The 20162-nt window shown below is 35.3% G+C and overlaps 1 long non-coding RNA gene across 1 annotated transcript; it reads right to left on the minus strand.

Annotated features, from left to right (window-relative positions):
- Positions 1–15534: 15534 nt before the first annotated feature.
- On the minus strand, positions 15535–17394 carry LOC146956411 (uncharacterized). The gene is made up of 2 exons (XR_015015787.1): positions 17115–17394; positions 15535–16494 (listed from the first exon to the last, which is right to left on the minus strand). It is a non-coding gene; the product is annotated as an uncharacterized LOC146956411 (long non-coding RNA).
- Positions 17395–20162: the final 2768 nt, after the last annotated feature.

Genomic DNA, 20162 nt, shown 5'->3' on the forward strand with positions numbered 1-20162 from the left:
TGTTTACGTTTTATTTGATAAATAATAGTCTCAATTTTAATGTGCAAAATATATATATTTCCCTTAGAAAAATTATATATATATATATATATATATATATATATATATATTACTTTAAATTAATAAAAAACGCTATCTGTAAATATAAAAAAAAGTCTGACAAAAAAAAAAGCTTTTCCTAGCGCTTTTTTCCTGTATAAAGCGCTATCTAAACCTAGTGTTACATTGTTTTTTGTTATTTTAAACCCCTTTTAGATAGCGTTTATTTTTGAAAGCGCTATCTAAGAAGAACATTTGCTAGCGCTTCTTGACATAAAGCGCTATATAAACCTTGCTTTAGATAGCGCTTTATACTGAAAAAAAATCGCTATATTACCTTTACCAGCGCCATTTGTAGTAGCGCTTCAAAAGCGCTATCTAAAGCAAAAAAAAGCGTTATATAAGCCCTTTTTTGTAGTAGTTTCGTTCATTAAAGATGATGATTAAGTTCAACTTTTTATTGTAATCACCCCCTCTAAAACGTTTTTTTGTTCATTTTATTTAAATAAGTGATTTTCATATATACAAGAGAGAATCAAACATGTGTCTTATCCCAAACCAACACCATCATGCGAGATTTCATTATAATTAAGGAAAATTTAAATAAAGGAATGAATATCGTTTATTTTTAGTAAAACAAAGTATCACATGAAACAACTTAATTGGGTTAAGATTTTATTATAATTATTATTATTTATAAATCAAATTCTTAAACTTGAACTCATCACCCAAAAGTATGAATATATAAAATAATCTTTTATTAGAAAATAAAAATTACATGTACAAGGAAAAAGAATGGTGAAACATGTACTATAATTAAGATCAATTTAAGCTTATCTTCAACTATGGTAATTAACTAGCCTGGTTGGTAAGTATATGAACAAATTAACTTGTGGTAACTCGTAAATTAAGATTGAGGAAGTTAAACTTATGGCTAATTATGGATGAATTGGATCGGGAGTTGTTGGCTTCGAAGGGCCACGTGGAAGTAACTGCAAAACAAGTTCCCTCGACCACTCATCATCTTGCAATGGCCTGCAGCTTACTCCAAGTTGAGAAGAAGTGACCAAAACAAAGAAGATGATCACTAGAATTGTTGAAAGGAACCTCTTGTTAGAAGAATTCATGCCCATAATCTCTTTATTTTTATAGAATATTGTAAAGTGATTAATTTGGATGAAATAAGTAATTAAAATGCTTTTGTCTCTTGAGAACTATTGGTAGCGTTCCTTATAAATTTGCTTAACCTTATTAGATGTTATATTTTGGTGATATGAGATGGGCATTATATAGTACTCAAGGACGTATATATATAGCGGTTAGTAATATATTGTGTCTTGACCGGAGCTTTTACTTGTTTTATTTTCAAAAAAACTCGTTTATATAGCTTGACTTAGTAATACGTATGGCTTAAAGTTGAAGGTGGAAAATTGAACGAATCAAACTTTTAAATATAGCAACGTTAGCCCCAAAAGTTTTCACGGGTATTAATTTTTTTTTTTTTTCGTTTTTTACGGTTAATATATCATATATGTCGAAATTCATATATGAATAATCACTCAACTCATTTCTATTTCATGGTCCTTTTAGGATGAAATGAGGTAATAGGGTTCGGTGAATTTTAACCAACATAAAAACTATGAGAATCAAGAGATATAATAGTGAGGTGCATCCTTTGTTTCTTGAAAGAGAACAGATGCTACTTTAAGAGTTATCTTATTCTTAGACAATTATTTCCCACAACACTAGAAAAGATTTGGGATTTAGGGTTGTTCATTGCAGTGGTGAACTCCAATAATTTCGAGACAATATTTTATAAATTGCATGTTTTCAAAACCAAATCAAACAGCAAAACTCTCAACAATTAAAACCACTTCTAGTTAAACTCTCAGGAGAAAAACAACCTTGATAATCAGAAGTCCTCAAGAATCATTAACTTTCTAATACGATACTATATTCGTGCACTTGCAGGCGTTGAAGGTGAGAAAAACACAAGAAGGGGGGTTGAATTGTGTTTTGAAAAATTCTTCGTTTCTCTAAATAACTGAATACACTGATCAGAAGCTAAGTGAGACAGCTTCTGAAGTGATGATCAGAATCTAAATGCAGCGGAATAAAACAGAGAGAGAGAAGAAGAACGACACAAAGCAATTATACTGGTTCCTTCCACAATCCGGAAGTAGTCCAGTCCCCCTTGCACTTCCAAGGAGATTTCACTATGAGTAATATCTGATTACAAATGCTCAAGCACACAAGCAAGAGACTTCCAATGCTCAAGCACACAAGCAAGAGACTTCCTTTGCTCAAGAACACAATCAAGAGACTTCCTGCTCAAGCACAACTGCAAGAGACTTCCTAACTAAACAAAATTACACAGAAAATTGTTTAAGGTTGAACACTTGATATACAATCAGAGGTGCTCACAATACAAATCAGATACAGACTCAATGGACTTAAGAATTTCTAAGATATGACTTTGAGACACAGAAATTCTAAGTGAATGCAGAACAATTTCAGCAGAGGTTTGGTACTTGTGAAAATCTTGTGAGTCTTTCGTTCAGCGTTCTTGCATTACCAATTCTCTAGGTCTTCACTCCTTTATATAGAGGTGTGAAAGAGACGTTGTGAAATTGCCAGCACACCAAAGAGTCGTTGTTGAAGCTTGATCTTTCACCAATGATCTTTTGCCTGATTTGGTTGTTGTCCTATGAAGAACAAATTTGAAATCCATTCCTTATCCAAAGGAACATCTATGCAGGCGAGACCGTATTCTGGAGCTGTTTTCTTGTCTTGAAGTGCAGACACAAAACAGAGTAGTGGAGAACGTGGTTGTACAATTCGTACAAAGTACAATGTCAACGCTTTCGTCCAAATTGCAAACACACACCTTCAAACACCTTTGAAATGACCGTTGCAAGCTCCACTAATCCTTTGTTTGTGTTTTCGAATCCAATAGACAGCTTTTGCATTGATGATTCTTCAATTCTTGATTCTTTGCAAATCCAGTTGATATTCAGCTTCTGGTGAAATGGCTTCTGATGAGGCAGCTTCTGATGATGCAGCTTCTGATGATGCAGCTTCTGATGAGATGACTTCTGCAGCTTCTGATGATGTGACTTCTGGACCTCTTGTCTTCAGGAGCACTATTCTTCAGGAGCGCTATTTCTTCAGGAGCAGCTTGACTTCAGGAGCGCTTTTTCTTCAGGAGCAAGTTGCCTTCAGGAGCGTCCAAGCTTCAAATTTTTGTTGTTTCCATAGCTCTTTATTTGCTCATTCAGAACCAATGATGATGTAACTTTATAATTATGGTCCTGTACACTTGAACAAATATTAGCTAATCCAATTTACAATTTTTAATACCTTGTTATCATCAAAACTCTTTAAGGTTTATTGTTAAACACATTTTGTTCCAACAATCTCCCCCTTTTTGATGATGACAAACAACAGTATTTAAAATTGATCAATTGTTGTTAATCTAATTAACAAGTTGACTTTGGGGTTCTGAGGTTTGTAAGCTCAGAATCTGAGGTTTGTAAGCTCAAACTCCCCCTGAGTCTGATAGTCTTTAAGGTGAGGTTTGTAAGCTCCCCCTAAGTTCTATCCAGGTTAATTAAATTCATTTTGCGCGCAATAATTATTATCAGAGCTTAAAAGCAAAATTGAATCATTGAAAGAATTTACTTATAGATAAGAAGAATGGTTCAATTAACTTTACTTGAATTTTGATACTCCTTCGTTCATTCATAGCTTATACCAATAAGGTAAAAAGATAGAAGTTTTTCAAAAATTTCAAATGCCATTAATGGGGCTCAGAGCCTTTAAATACTTGTCACATATACTCCCCCTTTTGTCATTATCAAAAAAAATTAAAAAAAATCTAAGCACAAAAGACAAAAAGATATGAGAAAAACTCAAACGTGAGAGAGTATACTAAGCAATGAACTAAATAAATCAGAGCAAAAATCATGTATATTCAATTGTCAGAAGCAGCTAAACAGTCAGAATCAGTAAGCATTCAGAGGCAAAGAGAATTAAAACAGAATGGTTTCAGAAGCAAGGACTAGGAATTCAAAACAAACAACAAACAAAAAGAAAAACACAAGGGTGTGCAACTAAGTGTTGGTTTGATGTTGTTTCTTCATCTCCTCCATTTCTTCAATCTTCTTCTGCAACAGTTCTTCAAGCTGTTGTTGCCTCTGGAGAAGAGCCTGTTCCCTTTCCTTAGCTTCTTGCTGCTGCTGTGCCATCTGTTTCTTCAGAAGCTTACACAACCTTGCTTCTCTGGTCAAGTAATCCGTTTCTAAGAAGAAAGGCTGGTTTGCCAGGAGCAGTGTAGAACTTCTTACTCTGAGACTCTGATTCAGATGCTCCATTAACTTCCTGACAGAAGCTTCCTTGCTTCTGATGCACTTAGCCCTTAAGCTTTCAATTAGCTCAGTTGCCCGGTTCTGAAGTGATGCCCAGGAGTCTTCATATGCACTTGTGAGATCAATTGTCCTTCGTTGATCCACAAGATTAAGCAATTGACTAAGGATTGTCAGAAGCTCAGAATTGATATATCCAGATTCCAGGATGTTTGTGGGTGGATGTTCAAGGATTTCAAGATCAGAATCACTGATTTCTAAGTCTTGAATAGGGTTAGGAACTGGAATGGTAAGGTGTGTTTGTGTGTTAGAAGATGAGGGCTGGTCAGAATCAATGTGTGTGGTGGAGGTTGAGGCTTGAACATTGACTAGAGAGATGTCAACATCCATGGGAGTTGGTTCAGGAGAGTGTTCAGGTAAAGGTTGAAATTCAGTTTCAGATGGTGGTTGTTGTGGTGAAGTTGATGTTTGAGTGTTGAGTTGGGGGTCAATGGTAGCTGTTGGTGATTGTGGGGGTGTTGTGGGTTTTTGTGGTTCAGGTGTTTGTTGATGAGGGTTTTCTGAAACAACATTTTCAGAAGCAGCTGCTTCTGAAGTTGCTTCAGAGGCTTTTTCTGAGGCTTTATCTATGGGTAACTCACCTGAGTAGTGGAGAGCAAGATTGTCTAAGACAGAAGTGTCTTCTATTGGTTCAGGTGCTAATGGTGAAGAGGGTGAAGTGGGGATGGAGGTGACTGGAATCTGGATTACCTGATCTGCAGGGCCAGCTTCAGAAGTGATAGTACTAGGTGCTTTCAGAACCGCTTCTGAAGCTTTAACAGCCACTTCCTTGACTTCTTCAGACTTCTTCTTGAAAAATTCATCACAATTCTCCAGACCTGAAGCCTTGAGCCTTTGATCCCTCTCCAAATTGTATTGAGCTTCTTTCCTTTTTAATTCAGCTAGCATCTGAACAGCTTGCCCATCAGCTTCTTTCTCCATATCAGAAGTTACTTCAACCATTGGAGTGAAGGTTAGTTCAGATGCCTTCTTCTTGTGCTCATTTGCCTTTATCCCATCAAGAGCTTTATTCAGATGCTCTTCTGTGATGACTGACTCTGATCTGTCCTTGCTTCTTTTTATGGGAATAGAAGCAGCCCTAATTCTCTTCTTCTCCTGTAACTCTGATAACTTAAAAGCAGCAAATTCCTTAGCCATTCTGGCCTTGGCAGGAGTCAGCTCAACCATAGAGCTTTTTATATCAACAGGTGCCTTTTTCTTCTTCAGCTTGGGCTCAACTTCCTCCTTTTCTATTTCATCCAAAGCTTCATCCAGTTTTTCCTTGTGATAAACTGTTTCAGCTTTCCCCCTCTTTCTTTTGACATCCTTCTTTTGCTTGCCCTTATCAGTAATTGCTTCTGATGCAGTGGCACTCTTTACCTTCTTTACTTTAGCAGGAACAGCTTCCTCCTGAGTGCTTGCATCTTCTTCCAGGACATACTCAGCTACTGATTGAACTAGGAAACCAGAGTCACTTTCCTTAACGATGGAAGGAAAGTCCCTGATTATCTCAGTTTCAGCAGTTGTCATCTCTAACCACTTTTCATCTTTAGGGGCTTCTTTGATGAACTTCATAGAGCATAAGCTCCTGCTACTGATAGTCCTTTCAGCAGTAGAGACTTCGAAACATCTATCAGAAGCACTCCTTGTCCTTTTTAAGAACTCCAGCACCCTTCCTTGATAAAAGATTTCAGACAGCAATCTTCCATAGGGTACTTGTTTTCTTCCTCTGATAGTGCTTTCATTTATGGCCCAGCAGAGATGATCCATTACATATCTTGGGAAGTTTATCTTTTCCAAAATAGCCATGAAGTAAATTGCTAGCTTCTGTTGATTGTTGGGTTGGTCAGATCCTCCTGCTCTTTGAAAGAAGCAATCATTACTGAACTTCACCAACATCCTGTTGTGAATCTCCATTTCAGAAGGCTTTGCATCCTTCTTCCCACCCAAAAGAGTGTTGTAGTAACCTTGTAGCAGGACATCTTCCTTCCTGACTATTTCTTGGAATCTTCCCTCTGCATGCCTTCTACAAGCTTTAGCTATAACTTCCTCAGTGATGGTTATAGGAATGCCCATCACTTCAGACCTTATTTCTAAGCTGTCAAATGATGTAGGATTCATATCCATGACCATTTTCCCTTTCTTTGACCCAGCTTGTTTGCTTACAACTTTTGCAGGCTTTTCATTGTACACTTCAGCTTTTAACCAAAAGTCCTTGACCAAATTCACATATGTTGGCCCATTTAGCATTCTGAAATACTCAGACAGCTCCTGTGTTTCTATTAAACCTTCCATGTTTACTTCGTACTTCTTGAGTGAAGTAAAATCCACTGGTGACTCTATTTGGACTATCAAGGATTCCCATGGAATATCCATAGTCTTTTCTTTGTAGAAGGACCCAGATTCTGATACGCTTTGCTTGTTTGAAGTAGATTCTGAAACTTTTGAGCTTGATGATGCCATTTGATGATTGACGAAGATTTGAAGAAGATGAAGATTTTTAGGGTTCTGAGGTTGAGAGAATGCGCTTACTTCGCAAACGGTTTGAGAGCAAATGTGTTTGTTGTGAGTGAGTAGTGTGTGAATTGACAAAGTGTTAAAAGTAAAACGATTGCAATTCAAAAGAGACAAACAAACATAACATTAATGACAAAATTGGGGGCGCGTGAAAAGTACTTTCAAAGCTTTTAAATCATCATTGCCCTTTTTAGTTATACACCAACACATACAGGCCACGTAAGAAGTTCACAGAGTAACTACCAGGTTAGTGGGCCAGAAGTTACTTTAAAAAGTAACTCCCAACGTTTCCACTTATTCAACTATTCAGAAGCAACAAATCCAGCTTCTGGACTTCAGATGCTGATGTCATCATCAGAAGCGAGTTTTCCTCAGAACCTCAATAAAGAGCTTCTGATGGACTACTGCTTCTGAACTAACTTCAGAACCTAAAATCCTATTCAGGAGCAAGCAAACATTTAATCAGACACGAAGTGCATGTTCAAATTTTTCTTTATAAAATCAAATCTTTCAACAGTTAAAGGCTTAGTAAATATATCAGCCCATTGATTTTCAGTATCAATGAATTGTATATCTAAAATTCCTTTTTGAACATAATCTCTGATAAAATGGTGTTTGATTTCAATGTGCTTAGCTCTTGAATGCAAAATTGGATTTTTAGACAAACAAATAGCAGCAGTATTATCACAATAAATGGGAATACTGTTAGCAGTTATCTGATAATCTTCCAACTGATGTTTCATCCAAAGTAGTTGTGTACAACAACTTGCAGCTGAAATGTATTCTGCTTCTGTTGTAGACATAGCAATAGTTGTTTGTCTTTTGCTAGCCCAGGATATAAGATTATCACCCAGAAATTGACAATTGCCACTGGTTGATTTTCTTTCAATCCTATCACCAGCATAATCAGCATCACAGAATCCAATTAGCTTATAATCTAAGGATTTCCTATAAAGGAGTCCAAGATTAGTTGTTCCCTTCAAATACCTGAAGATTCTCTTGACAGCAGTCATATGAGATTCTCTAGGATCTGATTGGAATCTTGCACACAAGCATACACTGAATAAAATATCTGGCCTAGATGCAGTGAGGTATAACAAAGAACCAATCATACCTCTATACAGCTTCTGATCTACTTTAGCTCCTTCATCTTCTTTGCTCAGGTTGCACGTAGGATGCATTGGAGTGTTCATCACTTTACAATCTTCAAGTTTGAACTTCTTCAGAAGCTCCTTTGTGTACTTTGATTGATGAACATAGACTCCATCTTTGCATTGATTGATTTGAATGCCAAGGAAGAACTTCAGCTCTCCCATCATGCTCATTTCAAATTCATCCTGCATTAACTCAGAAAATTCCTTGCAAAGAGATGCATTAGTAGAACCAAATATTATATCATCAACATATATTTGCACAACAAGAATATCTTTCCCAAGGGTCCTTCTGAAGAGTGTAGTGTCAACCTGTCCTCTCTTAAAATCATTTTTGATTAAGAAATTACTTAGTCTATCATACCAAGCTCTGGGAGCTTGTTTCAAGCCATATAGTGATTTCTTCAGTTTAAAAACATGGTCAGGATATTTAATATCCTCAAATCCAGGAGGTTGCTTAACATACACTTCTTCTTCTATGACACCATTGAGAAATGCACTCTTGACATCCATCTGATATAATATTATGCCATGATTAACTGCATAGGAAAGAAGTAACCTGATTGCTTCCAATCTTGCAACTGGAGCAAACGTTTCAGTGTAATCAATGCCTTCTTGTTGACTATACCCTTGTGCAACAAGTCTGGCTTTGTTTCTTGTTACTTCACCTTGCTCATTCAGCTTGTTTCTGAATACCCATTTTGTTCCAATAATGTTCTTGTGCTGAGGTTTGGGTACCAGATCCCACACATCATTTCTTTGAAATTGATTCAACTCTTCTTGCATAGCTAGGATCCATCCATCATCTGAAAGTGCTTCATCAACTGTTGTAGGTTCAATCATTGAGATTAGTCCAATCATTGACTCTTCTTGTCTGAAATGTGATCTTGTTCTTCTTGGACTATCTTTGTTTCCAATGATTAGCTCCTCAGGATGTGAAGACTTGTGTTTGAATGTGTTTTTGGGAGGATCTTCTTGATGTGAGCCATCTTGTGCTTCATCAGAAGCAGTTTCATCTTGCGCTTCTGATGTGGGTTCAGCTTCTGGACTATCTTCAGACTCAGCTATCTGATCAGGTTCTGGAGTAGCTTCAGGAACCTGTATCTCTGTAAAACTTTCACCCTGCTTTGAAGTTTTATCTTCAAGCTCCTTGTCATCAAATTTAACGTGCATAGATTCTTCAACACAGAGTGTTTCTGAATTATACACTCTGTATGCCTTTGACCTTTCAGAGTAACCTAAAAAGATTCCTCTTTGGGCCTTGGCATCAAATTTCTTTAGGTAGAGCTTGTTGTTCAGAATGTAACAAGTACATCCAAATTGATGAAAGTAAGAGATACTGGGTTTTCTTCCTTTAAAGAGTTCATATGCTGTTTTCTCCAAAATAGGTCTAATATAGATCCTGTTTTGAACATAGCATGCTGTATTCACTGCTTCTGCCCAAAAATGTTTTGGTAAATGGTTTTCATGAATCATGGTTCTGGCCATTTCTTGTAAAGTTCTATTCTTTCTCTCTACAACTCCATTTTGTTGTGGTGTTCTAGGAGAAGAGAATTCATGGAAAATTCCATGTTTTTCACAAAAAGCTTCAAATGGCTCATTTTCAAATTCTCCACCATGATCACTTCTGACTTTCAAAATTTTTGATTCTTTTTCAGATTGAATTTGAGTGCAGAAGCTACTGAATACATCACACGCAACATCTTTACTCTTTATGAATTTCACCCAAGTCCATCTGCTGTAATCATCAACAATGACTAATCCATATCTACTTCCATATAAGGATGCAGTACTCACTGGTCCAAATAAATCAATATGGAGTAATTCTAAAGGTCTTGAGGTTGAGACAATGTCTTTGGTTTTAAAAGATGATTTCACAATTTTCCCTCTCTGACATGCACCACAAAGTGCATCTGAATGATAGTCAATGTCTGGTAGCCCTTTCACAAGTTGTAACTTACTAAGCTTAGAGATTAACTTCCAGTTAGCATGTCCCAACCTTCTGTGCCACATCCATTTCTTATCATTCACTGATAGTAGGCAGATCACCTTCTGATCAGCCAGTTCAGAAAAATTGATTTTATAGACATTGTCAACTCTCTTTCCCTTGAACACAATGGATTTGTCTTTCTTGTTGATTACTGTACAGTTGGGTTTTTCAAAAAGCACATCATAACCATTATCACAAAATTGACTTATGCTCAAAAGGTTATGTTCAAGACCATCTACCAACCATACATTATTAATTGAGGTAGAGGAATTACCAATAGTTCCTGTACCTATGATCCTGCCTGACTGGTTGCCTCCAAATTTCACATTTCCTCCCTCTTTCATTGTTAGGCTGAGGAACATGGACTTGTCTCCTGTCATGTGTCTTGAGCAACCGCTGTCTAGGTACCATGATCTTTGCTTTGGCACTGCTCTTAGACATACCTGCATCATTGACATTTTTAGATTTAGGTACCCATTGTTCTATGGGTCCTGGAAGGTTAGTACTTAAGGCTTTACTCTTCACTTCTTGTACCTTGTGCTGTGAGTTGGGTTGCTTCTGATTAACCATCACCTTTGGTTTTGGTACTTCAGAAGCAGTAACTGTCTTCTTCTGAAACTTAGACTTCAGAACCCCAGATTTTGGTTTCACCAAACTCTGAGGAATAGGTTCTGATCTTTTCAGGATCCTAACCTTTGAAGTTTTGGAATCAGATTTGATCATAGCCTTTGACTTAGAGTTCTTTGGCTTTGAAGTAATCTTAGCCTTAGAACTAGAAGCTTCAGGTTCTGATTGAACAACAGTTTCCAACTCAGCCCCTTCTGGTACAAAGAATGTTTTCAGACCTTCCTTGATGCATTCACAACAAGACTTTAGATTGGTTTTCTCCAGTTTCACTTCTGGAAAACCAATTCCTCTGCCATTGTTCTTGTAAATGCTATAAATCATAGAAGCCACTCTGCTTCTGTCAATGCCAGATATAATAAAATCTTCAAGAGCAATTTCATGGTTACTTAAAGGTTTTTCATTACACTTTTCTTGTAGCTTCTGACATAAGAACTTGAGCTGATCTTCATATGTTTTACACATGAAGTCAAAGCCCCTAAGTCCCTGTTCAGAAGCTTTCAGATCCAATAGAGTTGATTTTTGCTGTTCTACCAAATCAGCATATTTTTCTTTTAAATCCTTCAACTCATTGGTTCTTACTTCAAAATGTGTAAGAAGTTCTTTAAGTGACTCAACAAGTTCATCTCTGGGAATTTTGGAATATACCTCATTTTCATCTTCTGAGTCTGAATCTGATCCAGCTTCTGAAGTTGCTGTTGCTACCAACCCAACAGCTACCTTTGCATCTTCATCAGCTTCCTCTTTATCAGATCCAGATTCACTACCCAAATCATCCCAGGTTGCCATTAAACTCTGCTTAATCTGCTTCTTGAGTTTGCTTGGTTTGAAGGTAGACCTCTTTGACTTGTCCTTTGACTTTTCTCTTTGAAGATCAGGGCATTCAGCAATGAAGTGACCTGGCTTCTTACAGTTGAAGCATCCCTTCTGATCTTCTTTCCTTGAGCTTCTGGAGTTACCCCTTCTGGAGAGAAACTTTCTGTTCTTCTTGGCCAGATATTGAAGTCTGTTTGAGAGCATGGCCATTTCAGCAGCATCTGGTTCAGAGTCTGAACTTGACTGTTCTTCCTCTTCAGATTCAACCACTTTGAGAGCTTTTGATGACTTGCCTTTGGATGGAAGAGCTATTGATTTACTCTTCTTAGTAGACTCATGTTCATTAAGACTTAACTCATGAACTTTGAGAGAACTAACAAGATCTTCGACACTTAAAGTGTTTAAATCTTTAGCTTCCTCAATGGCAGTCACTTTTGGTCTCCATCTGGCAGGTAAGCTTCTGAGTATCTTGCTTACATGATCAGAAGCAACATAGCTCTTCTTTAGAATCTGTAGACCAGAAACTAAGGTTTGAAACCTTGAGTACATCTCCTCAATAGTTTCATCATCCTTCATTTTGAATAACTCATACTGATGTACAAGCAGGAGAGCCTTTGCTTCTTTGACCTTCTTGCTCCCTTCATAATTTGAACAGAGAGAAGCAAACATAGCTTTAGCAGTGGATTTGTCACTCATCTTCATGTATTCTGCTTTGGGTATGGCAGTGACAAGAGCTCCTCTGATAATATGATGCTTCTTGTAAAGTTTCCTCAGTTCTGGAGTATGTTTCTTTCTATCCACAGCAGCTCCTTCTTCATCAAGGACTAAACCACCAACGCCGTCTTCCAGAATATCCCACAATTCTTCATCTAGGCTCATGATGTAACTGTAAAAATTGGTCTTCCACCAAGAGAACTCTTCAGCATCTCCATTGAACTTTGGAACTTTTCCAACACTGGTTTTCTTACTATCACTATAATCATGTGAGACATTTTTATAGCTAGTATCACCATCAGGAGGAGGAGTAGTCATGTTTTTCTCAGATCTTTGACTGTTGCACGGTTAAGTGATACACAACAGACCAAGGCTCTAGATACCAATTGAAGGTGAGAAAAACACAAGAAGGGGGGTTGAATTGTGTTTTGAAAAATTCTTCGTTTCTCTAAATAACTGAATACACTGATCAGAAGCTAAGTGAGACAGCTTCTGAAGTGATGATCAGAATCTAAATGCAGCGGAATAAAACAGAGAGAGAGAAGAAGAACGACACAAAGCAATTATACTGGTTCCTTCCACAATCCGGAAGTAGTCCAGTCCCCCTTGCACTTCCAAGGAGATTTCACTATGAGTAATATCTGATTACAAATGCTCAAGCACACAAGCAAGAGACTTCCAATGCTCAAGCACACAAGCAAGAGACTTCCTTTGCTCAAGAACACAATCAAGAGACTTCCTGCTCAAGCACAACTGCAAGAGACTTCCTAACTAAACAAAATTACACAGAAAATTGTTTAAGGTTGAACACTTGATATACAATCAGAGGTGCTCACAATACAAATCAGATACAGACTCAATGGACTTAAGAATTTCTAAGATATGACTTTGAGACACAGAAATTCTAAGTGAATGCAGAACAATTTCAGCAGAGGTTTGGTACTTGTGAAAATCTTGTGAGTCTTTCGTTCAGCGTTCTTGCATTACCAATTCTCTAGGTCTTCACTCCTTTATATAGAGGTGTGAAAGAGACGTTGTGAAATTGCCAGCACACCAAAGAGTCGTTGTTGAAGCTTGATCTTTCACCAATGATCTTTTGCCTGATTTGGTTGTTGTCCTATGAAGAACAAATTTGAAATCCATTCCTTATCCAAAGGAACATCTATGCAGGCGAGACCGTATTCTGGAGCTGTTTTCTTGTCTTGAAGTGCAGACACAAAACAGAGTAGTGGAGAACGTGGTTGTACAATTCGTACAAAGTACAATGTCAACGCTTTCGTCCAAATTGCAAACACACACCTTCAAACACCTTTGAAATGACCGTTGCAAGCTCCACTAATCCTTTGTTTGTGTTTTCGAATCCAATAGACAGCTTTTGCATTGATGATTCTTCAATTCTTGATTCTTTGCAAATCCAGTTGATATTCAGCTTCTGGTGAAATGGCTTCTGATGAGGCAGCTTCTGATGATGCAGCTTCTGATGATGCAGCTTCTGATGAGATGACTTCTGCAGCTTCTGATGATGTGACTTCTGGACCTCTTGTCTTCAGGAGCACTATTCTTCAGGAGCGCTATTTCTTCAGGAGCAGCTTGACTTCAGGAGCGCTTTTTCTTCAGGAGCAAGTTGCCTTCAGGAGCGTCCAAGCTTCAAATTTTTGTTGTTTCCATAGCTCTTTATTTGCTCATTCAGAACCAATGATGATGTAACTTTATAATTATGGTCCTGTACACTTGAACAAATATTAGCTAATCCAATTTACAATTTTTAATACCTTGTTATCATCAAAACTCTTTAAGGTTTATTGTTAAACACATTTTGTTCCAACAGGCGTATCAAGATTTATCTCAACATCCATAATGGCTTGCCCGTCCTTGTCGACCGGAAGGGAAGGAATTAAACTCACCACATAGGCAAAAGGTGATCATAGTCGTCACACTCTTCCTGGTTTAAGCGATCATAAGTATACAAGAAATACTTAGTCCTAAACTCATAATGGCTATGGGACCCGTGGAAGGGAAACCGAGGAACCACCTCGACAACAAATTACTTGACATTGTTCTCCACAAGCCTACCAACAAGTTATTTGTCTTTTATGTTTTTAATATTTATCAATAACAAATATTTATTTTATATTACTTAATGTTTCATTGAAAAATGTTTGTTACCTATTTTTATTTGTTTATCAATGACAAATATTTGTCACATGTTTTTTATATTTCTAAATAAAATATTTATTTTGTATTCTTTATGTGTTAGTGACAACGATTTATGTTGTGTTTTTCATACGGTAACAAATATTTATCTTGATCTGTTTTTTAAATTTTAACCGATAGAAGAAAATATGTATAAATATGTGTTTTTAAAGTAAAGTAAGAAAGTAAAGAGTACATGTGATAGTATTTTGATAATTAAAATTTATTTATATCACAATTGCATATGTGGCAATATTTTAGATTAGGTTATTTTAGAATTTTAAGGGTAATTAATTTGTCTTCTTAAATTTACAGTGGAAGTCTTCATAATCAATGCGTACATAATAAATATATATAAATAAGTACATTAAAAAATTTCCTTTCAAAAAAAAAAAGTACATTAAAAAATTTCTTTCTAATAATTCTATATATTTTATGGGAAATGTTATCCGGTGCTTCGAGACACTGGTTAATGATGCTAAAAAAGAAAATTATATAGTACTAGACCATTGACCCGTGCTAACGCACGGGTCTTACCGAGTAAAATATACACAAATAAGTTATATCATACTAAATAGACTGTAATGAAATAAGTCATAAAGATAAAAATGAACTACATTATTCATATATCTTTGTTAAATCTCAATGATAAATATAAATAAACATGAATGGCTAAATTAGTCTATTAATCATATCTCTCCGGTCCAAAATATATAGACTTGTTACTATTATCATTGTTATCGGTTGAAGACTTGTAACTGGATGCACAAATGATCATAAAAAGTAATAAATAATTTTAGTTGGCCAATTTGTCTCTTATAAAAAGGATTGGAGGGAGTAGTCTTGTGCCACTAAATTATATAAATAACTATAAGTTCCTATCGATGTCATTTGCTTCATATATGTCTTTAGGCGCAAGATCAAGTTTAAAAACACTGCTACCTTTTTATTACGCTGATTTACCAAGCATTTTGTAAATATGAAATTGACCTCCATTTATTTAAATAAAAATCGACATATGTACTTTTTTATAAGCATGGTTGTATCAAAATGAATAATATCACTTAGTTGGAATTTTAATCCAAAATTACAACCCATGGATAAATTTTTATAAAAAAAAAAAAAAAAAAAAAATCGATTTTGGCTTGCAAGTTTCAAGCATAGTCCATAAACGATGGTTGATTGCTCAACATCCAAAACATTAAACAAAGAATAAATACATGCAAAAAAAAAAAAAGACAAATTAAAACAAACACATTATTATTTCATAAATGTGCAGTAGAGCATTCCATTATATCCCAGACCACTTCTTCCAAACCTTATGCCCTTTCCCTCTTAGAGTTGTCTTCCATTGCAAAAGAGCCTTCAGTCTTCTCCAAATTTGATACACTTATATTCATCCACAAATTCCAATTTCAACAACCAATAATGTCCTGAATCGTTTATAAGACCAATATCTTTACACTCTTTGTGGATGATGTCATCAAAAAATCCAGCATAAGTGAAAATCAAAGGAAAAAGAAAAATGAAAACACGTTAGACATGACAGTAAAGAATATTAGATGGTTTGCTAAAAAAAATTCTAACTTAAACTTAGATTTCTCAAATACCATATAATCAGACGTAACATCATCAAGAGTCAACCATTTGGTGATGGAATACTTAAAGTTGTTCGAGTCATGGCGATAAGGGATTGGTAAGGTGATACCAGCGAATGAAAGGGCTGCATCTGGACTGTAAATTGAATGCTCTAGTCTTAAAGTCAGTGGAGGAACATACATGGGATACTTAATCTCATAGTCATGGCGGTCATTCACCCGAATAACAAACAATTGTGGTGGAACAGCTATCAAAGTGATCGAAGCACCATGCTTAAGTTCTATTCAATTCCAGTTCTCCTATACCATGAGTAAAACACAACTTCCAATTTTTTTGTCCATAACAACCTCAAACTGTTTGAAAGCTGGATCAACTAACTTCACATACCGATACAACTCATGTCCAATTTCCTTCCTGAGATTTAATTTGTGCCTAGAAGTAGATAATTCTATTGAATGTATAAAAATCATCAATTAATACATGATTTAACTGTAGTTGCATCTAAGATCTAAGGTGCCACAAATAATAATAATAAACGACCATGTTTTGAGCCAAAATAAAAAAGCAATGACGAAAAGCATAAATCATGTGAAATTGACTGGTACACATCGAACGTTTCTTATGATCTTATATGCATACAAATGGAAACAAAATGGGCACATATTTATGTTAATATAAAGATGGCAATTCAGAAAACAACCCCATATATTTTAAGTTGAATACAAACTAAACTCATTTAATTTTTTAAACAGGAACGTCGTAAAGGTACATATAGAGGCATGGGTTGCAATATTTTTTCTAAAATCGATTTGTATGTCAATAAAACTAATTCTATTCCTGAATATGATTTAAAATACCAACTCAAACAGCAAAAATCACTTTTGCTTTACAACTATTATCCTCTGGCAAAAATCCTATCATTTCAATTGATAATCTTATTGCTTTTACAAACCTTGAACGACATCACATATAACTTACTCGACATAAAATCTGACTACTATAGACTCAACAAAAAACACAACTTGCGTCAAACAAAACACAAAAAGAAACAGTTCTTATCGCACAAACCTCATTTGGATGGACTCGACATGATAGGTACACCACTTAAGCCTCAAGATCTACTTATAAGTTGGATCTGTTATGTCATATACATTTTTATAGTGCAACATCTGTGAAAGCATGATTCAGACAAAATACATTAGAAACAAATAACAAACCCATGTGTGATAGATACACGAACCAGCAAAATGAAACAGAAAATGCTAACTAAAAAGAGCTCTTCAGCTTTTGAGAATGACAACCGATCCAATCCTCTATCCATTTAGTTGTTCAAATTGAAAAATGTGTGTCAACCTCCAATTCTCTATTTATGTGATTTTGCAATATAAAAAGACAAAATAAGTGAAAGGGAATAAGAATAAAAGTGACCTATCAAACACTAAGAATGCAAAATAGCTTTCTCTCACTGCTTAGTACAATGTTTTATTTAAGAACAACACAAAATCTTTATGCAGCGTAAAATTTTGGCTAAGGTCGGATAATTCTTCAAAAGTTTCTGTTAGATCCTCCTTGTACTATTTCAGAAAAAGCATAACAACTAAGAATGAATAATAACAATTATTAGCATGTAAACTCACGACGTGCATAACTGAAAATTCAGACGTACAAAGCTTCAAATTCAAATTGGAGAAATAGAATTGAAGGATTAATTAATAATGAAAAATAATGCACATATCAAAATAAAGCAAAATCACTTACATAAGTTCCATAAGTTCGCAGCTTTAACAGGTTTGTCCGTATAGACTCATCAAACTTGTCACCATCTTTACTTTGAATTGTTAGTGTGAGGAAGACAAATATAATATCAAAACTCCTCATGCATAAAAATACTTGAGTAAAGACAATTAAAAAAAAAAAGGTGTGCATAAAGCATACACAAAGATAAAATGGATCAATCAAAGTAACTATCATACTAATTTAAATTGGAGAAATATATTTCCATGTCATAAGCATATTTGTTTCTGTTTAAGTTTACCCTTTCTATTAAAATGATAGTGCAATCAAAAATTAAAAAGAAAAATGTCAACAAAAACCGTAATCATGAATTTCTCACGAAACACAAATGGAAGGCAGCATTCTAGAAACCTTTTAGGGAGAAAAGTGCATCGGGAACCTCTGTACTATTGCTTGTTAGGAATAGGATGAAGTTTGTACGGTTGGCCATATCAAGAACTTGCAGAATGTTGTGTGGAATGAATGCCAATGCAAGTGAGTATTTTTTTTTCTCCTTATGGTTACAAATATGCAGAGTATTTTCAAAGGTATTACATCCAAGTGATCTGAAAGTCTTAATTCTATAAACAGAGGCTATCGTCTTATAAGAACTCAAAATTTGGGCACTTCCTGCAACCAAAATACTCAAATCACAATATAAGCTAAAAAACAAAAGCAACAAAAAAAATGAAATAAAAAATTAAAATGTTTAGGTTTTTCAAATTCACACCATGGTTTGAACTTATTGGAAGAAATTGAAGCCCTATAAAACAAATTATAGACCATCATATGAAGACATGATTCTTATGACCATCACAAAACCATTCGGTAGCAGAAACAGTGTCCAAGGTGGAAGATAAAATCATATAGCTTCTCAGTAAGTTTATGTTCTCATTAACATACCTTGATAACATACTGAGATAGCTTTTCTCATCAATATCCAATTTCCATTTCTACGTACCCGCTCATATCATCGTCGTAGCTCATTCAATATTTACAGAGCATAAATTGAGACACCAAAGAAGAGGGAAAGCAAAAAGAAGATTAAGAAGATGAATAAAAATGGAATAATAATAATAATTCAAATTCTGCAAAAATGAACAAAAACTCACGACTGTAACTTCAAGCGTTGATCTTCCCGTCCATTGCAACACCTTGTGAGATGCAATCTAAACCCCCAAAATAGAAATGAATCAAAAATCAAAATCGTAACCGAATCATCAACCAAAATCGATTTTAGATAGTATAACCAACAATGGAATCATTGGTGAAATCGTTAATCGAAATGAGAAAGAACAAACCGAATATGAAATTGAGAAAGAACAAATTGAATACCTCTACAAATTAGGGAAAAATTGTGGAATCTTGAAGCAATTTTGATTTAGTAAATAGAGAGTTGATTCCGAAAAGCTACCACCGTATCTTAATGTATTTGAAAATTGAACCTTGCTTAAATTTTTTGGCTTTTACATAGAGAGAATTTGATGGAAGATGGAAGGATACAAGTAGAGGAGGATTAGCCACCCAAAATGCCAAAAGATTGCAGAGGAGGATGAATTACACTTTGAGCAGTTCGTGAACCAAGAGAAAAGGAAGAAATAAATATGAAAGTAAACAGTTTTTGCGTAAAATTAAGGTGAAGTTTAGGGCCAATTTGTTTCAACAACAAAATAGGAGTATAGTTGTTTCGGAATTAAGTTTTAGGTTAGGGTTAAAACAGGAAATTTAATCTCTAGGGTTTAGGTTAAAATTAGGGCTAACATTAGCTTACGGGTTAACTTTTATAGATAAATAGATAGATAAGCTTTCGGGTTAATTTTTATAGATAAATAGATTAGGGTAGAAAATATTTGCTTCATAAAAAAAAAAAAACAGGAGGATAGGAATAAAATTGGTGCGATGCATTTTTTTAGATGAAATTTGTTATGTTAAATAATTGCAAACCTAAAAGTGTAGAAAATATTTGCTTAAAAAATAAAGAATGATAGGAATAAAAAAAAGGAGGATAGGAATTCAAAAAAAAAATAATAAGGATTCGACCGGTCAAAAGGAGGATAGGAATAAAAAAAAAGGAGGATAGGAATTAAAAAAAAATAAGGATTCGAAAAAAAAAAGGAGGATAGGAATAAAAAAAAGGAGGATAGGAATTCAAAAAAAAATAATAAGGATTCGGATGGCCAAAATTATAGCAAACTTGATAACAAAATTCGGCTGACATTAATTAAGTAAGATGATCAATGACTAAAATTGAATGGCGCCTAAATGTGCAAGATCCAATGGCTCAGAAAAGTCGAGGGAGAAATGGGGGGAAAATATTAGGGTTAGAAATAGCTTTAGGGGTTA

Source organism: Medicago sativa, chromosome 1, assembly GCF_051527215.1.
Source record: "Medicago sativa cultivar Bolivia chromosome 1, Bolivia_mono, whole genome shotgun sequence".
Classification (NCBI taxonomy): domain Eukaryota; kingdom Viridiplantae; phylum Streptophyta; class Magnoliopsida; order Fabales; family Fabaceae; genus Medicago; species Medicago sativa.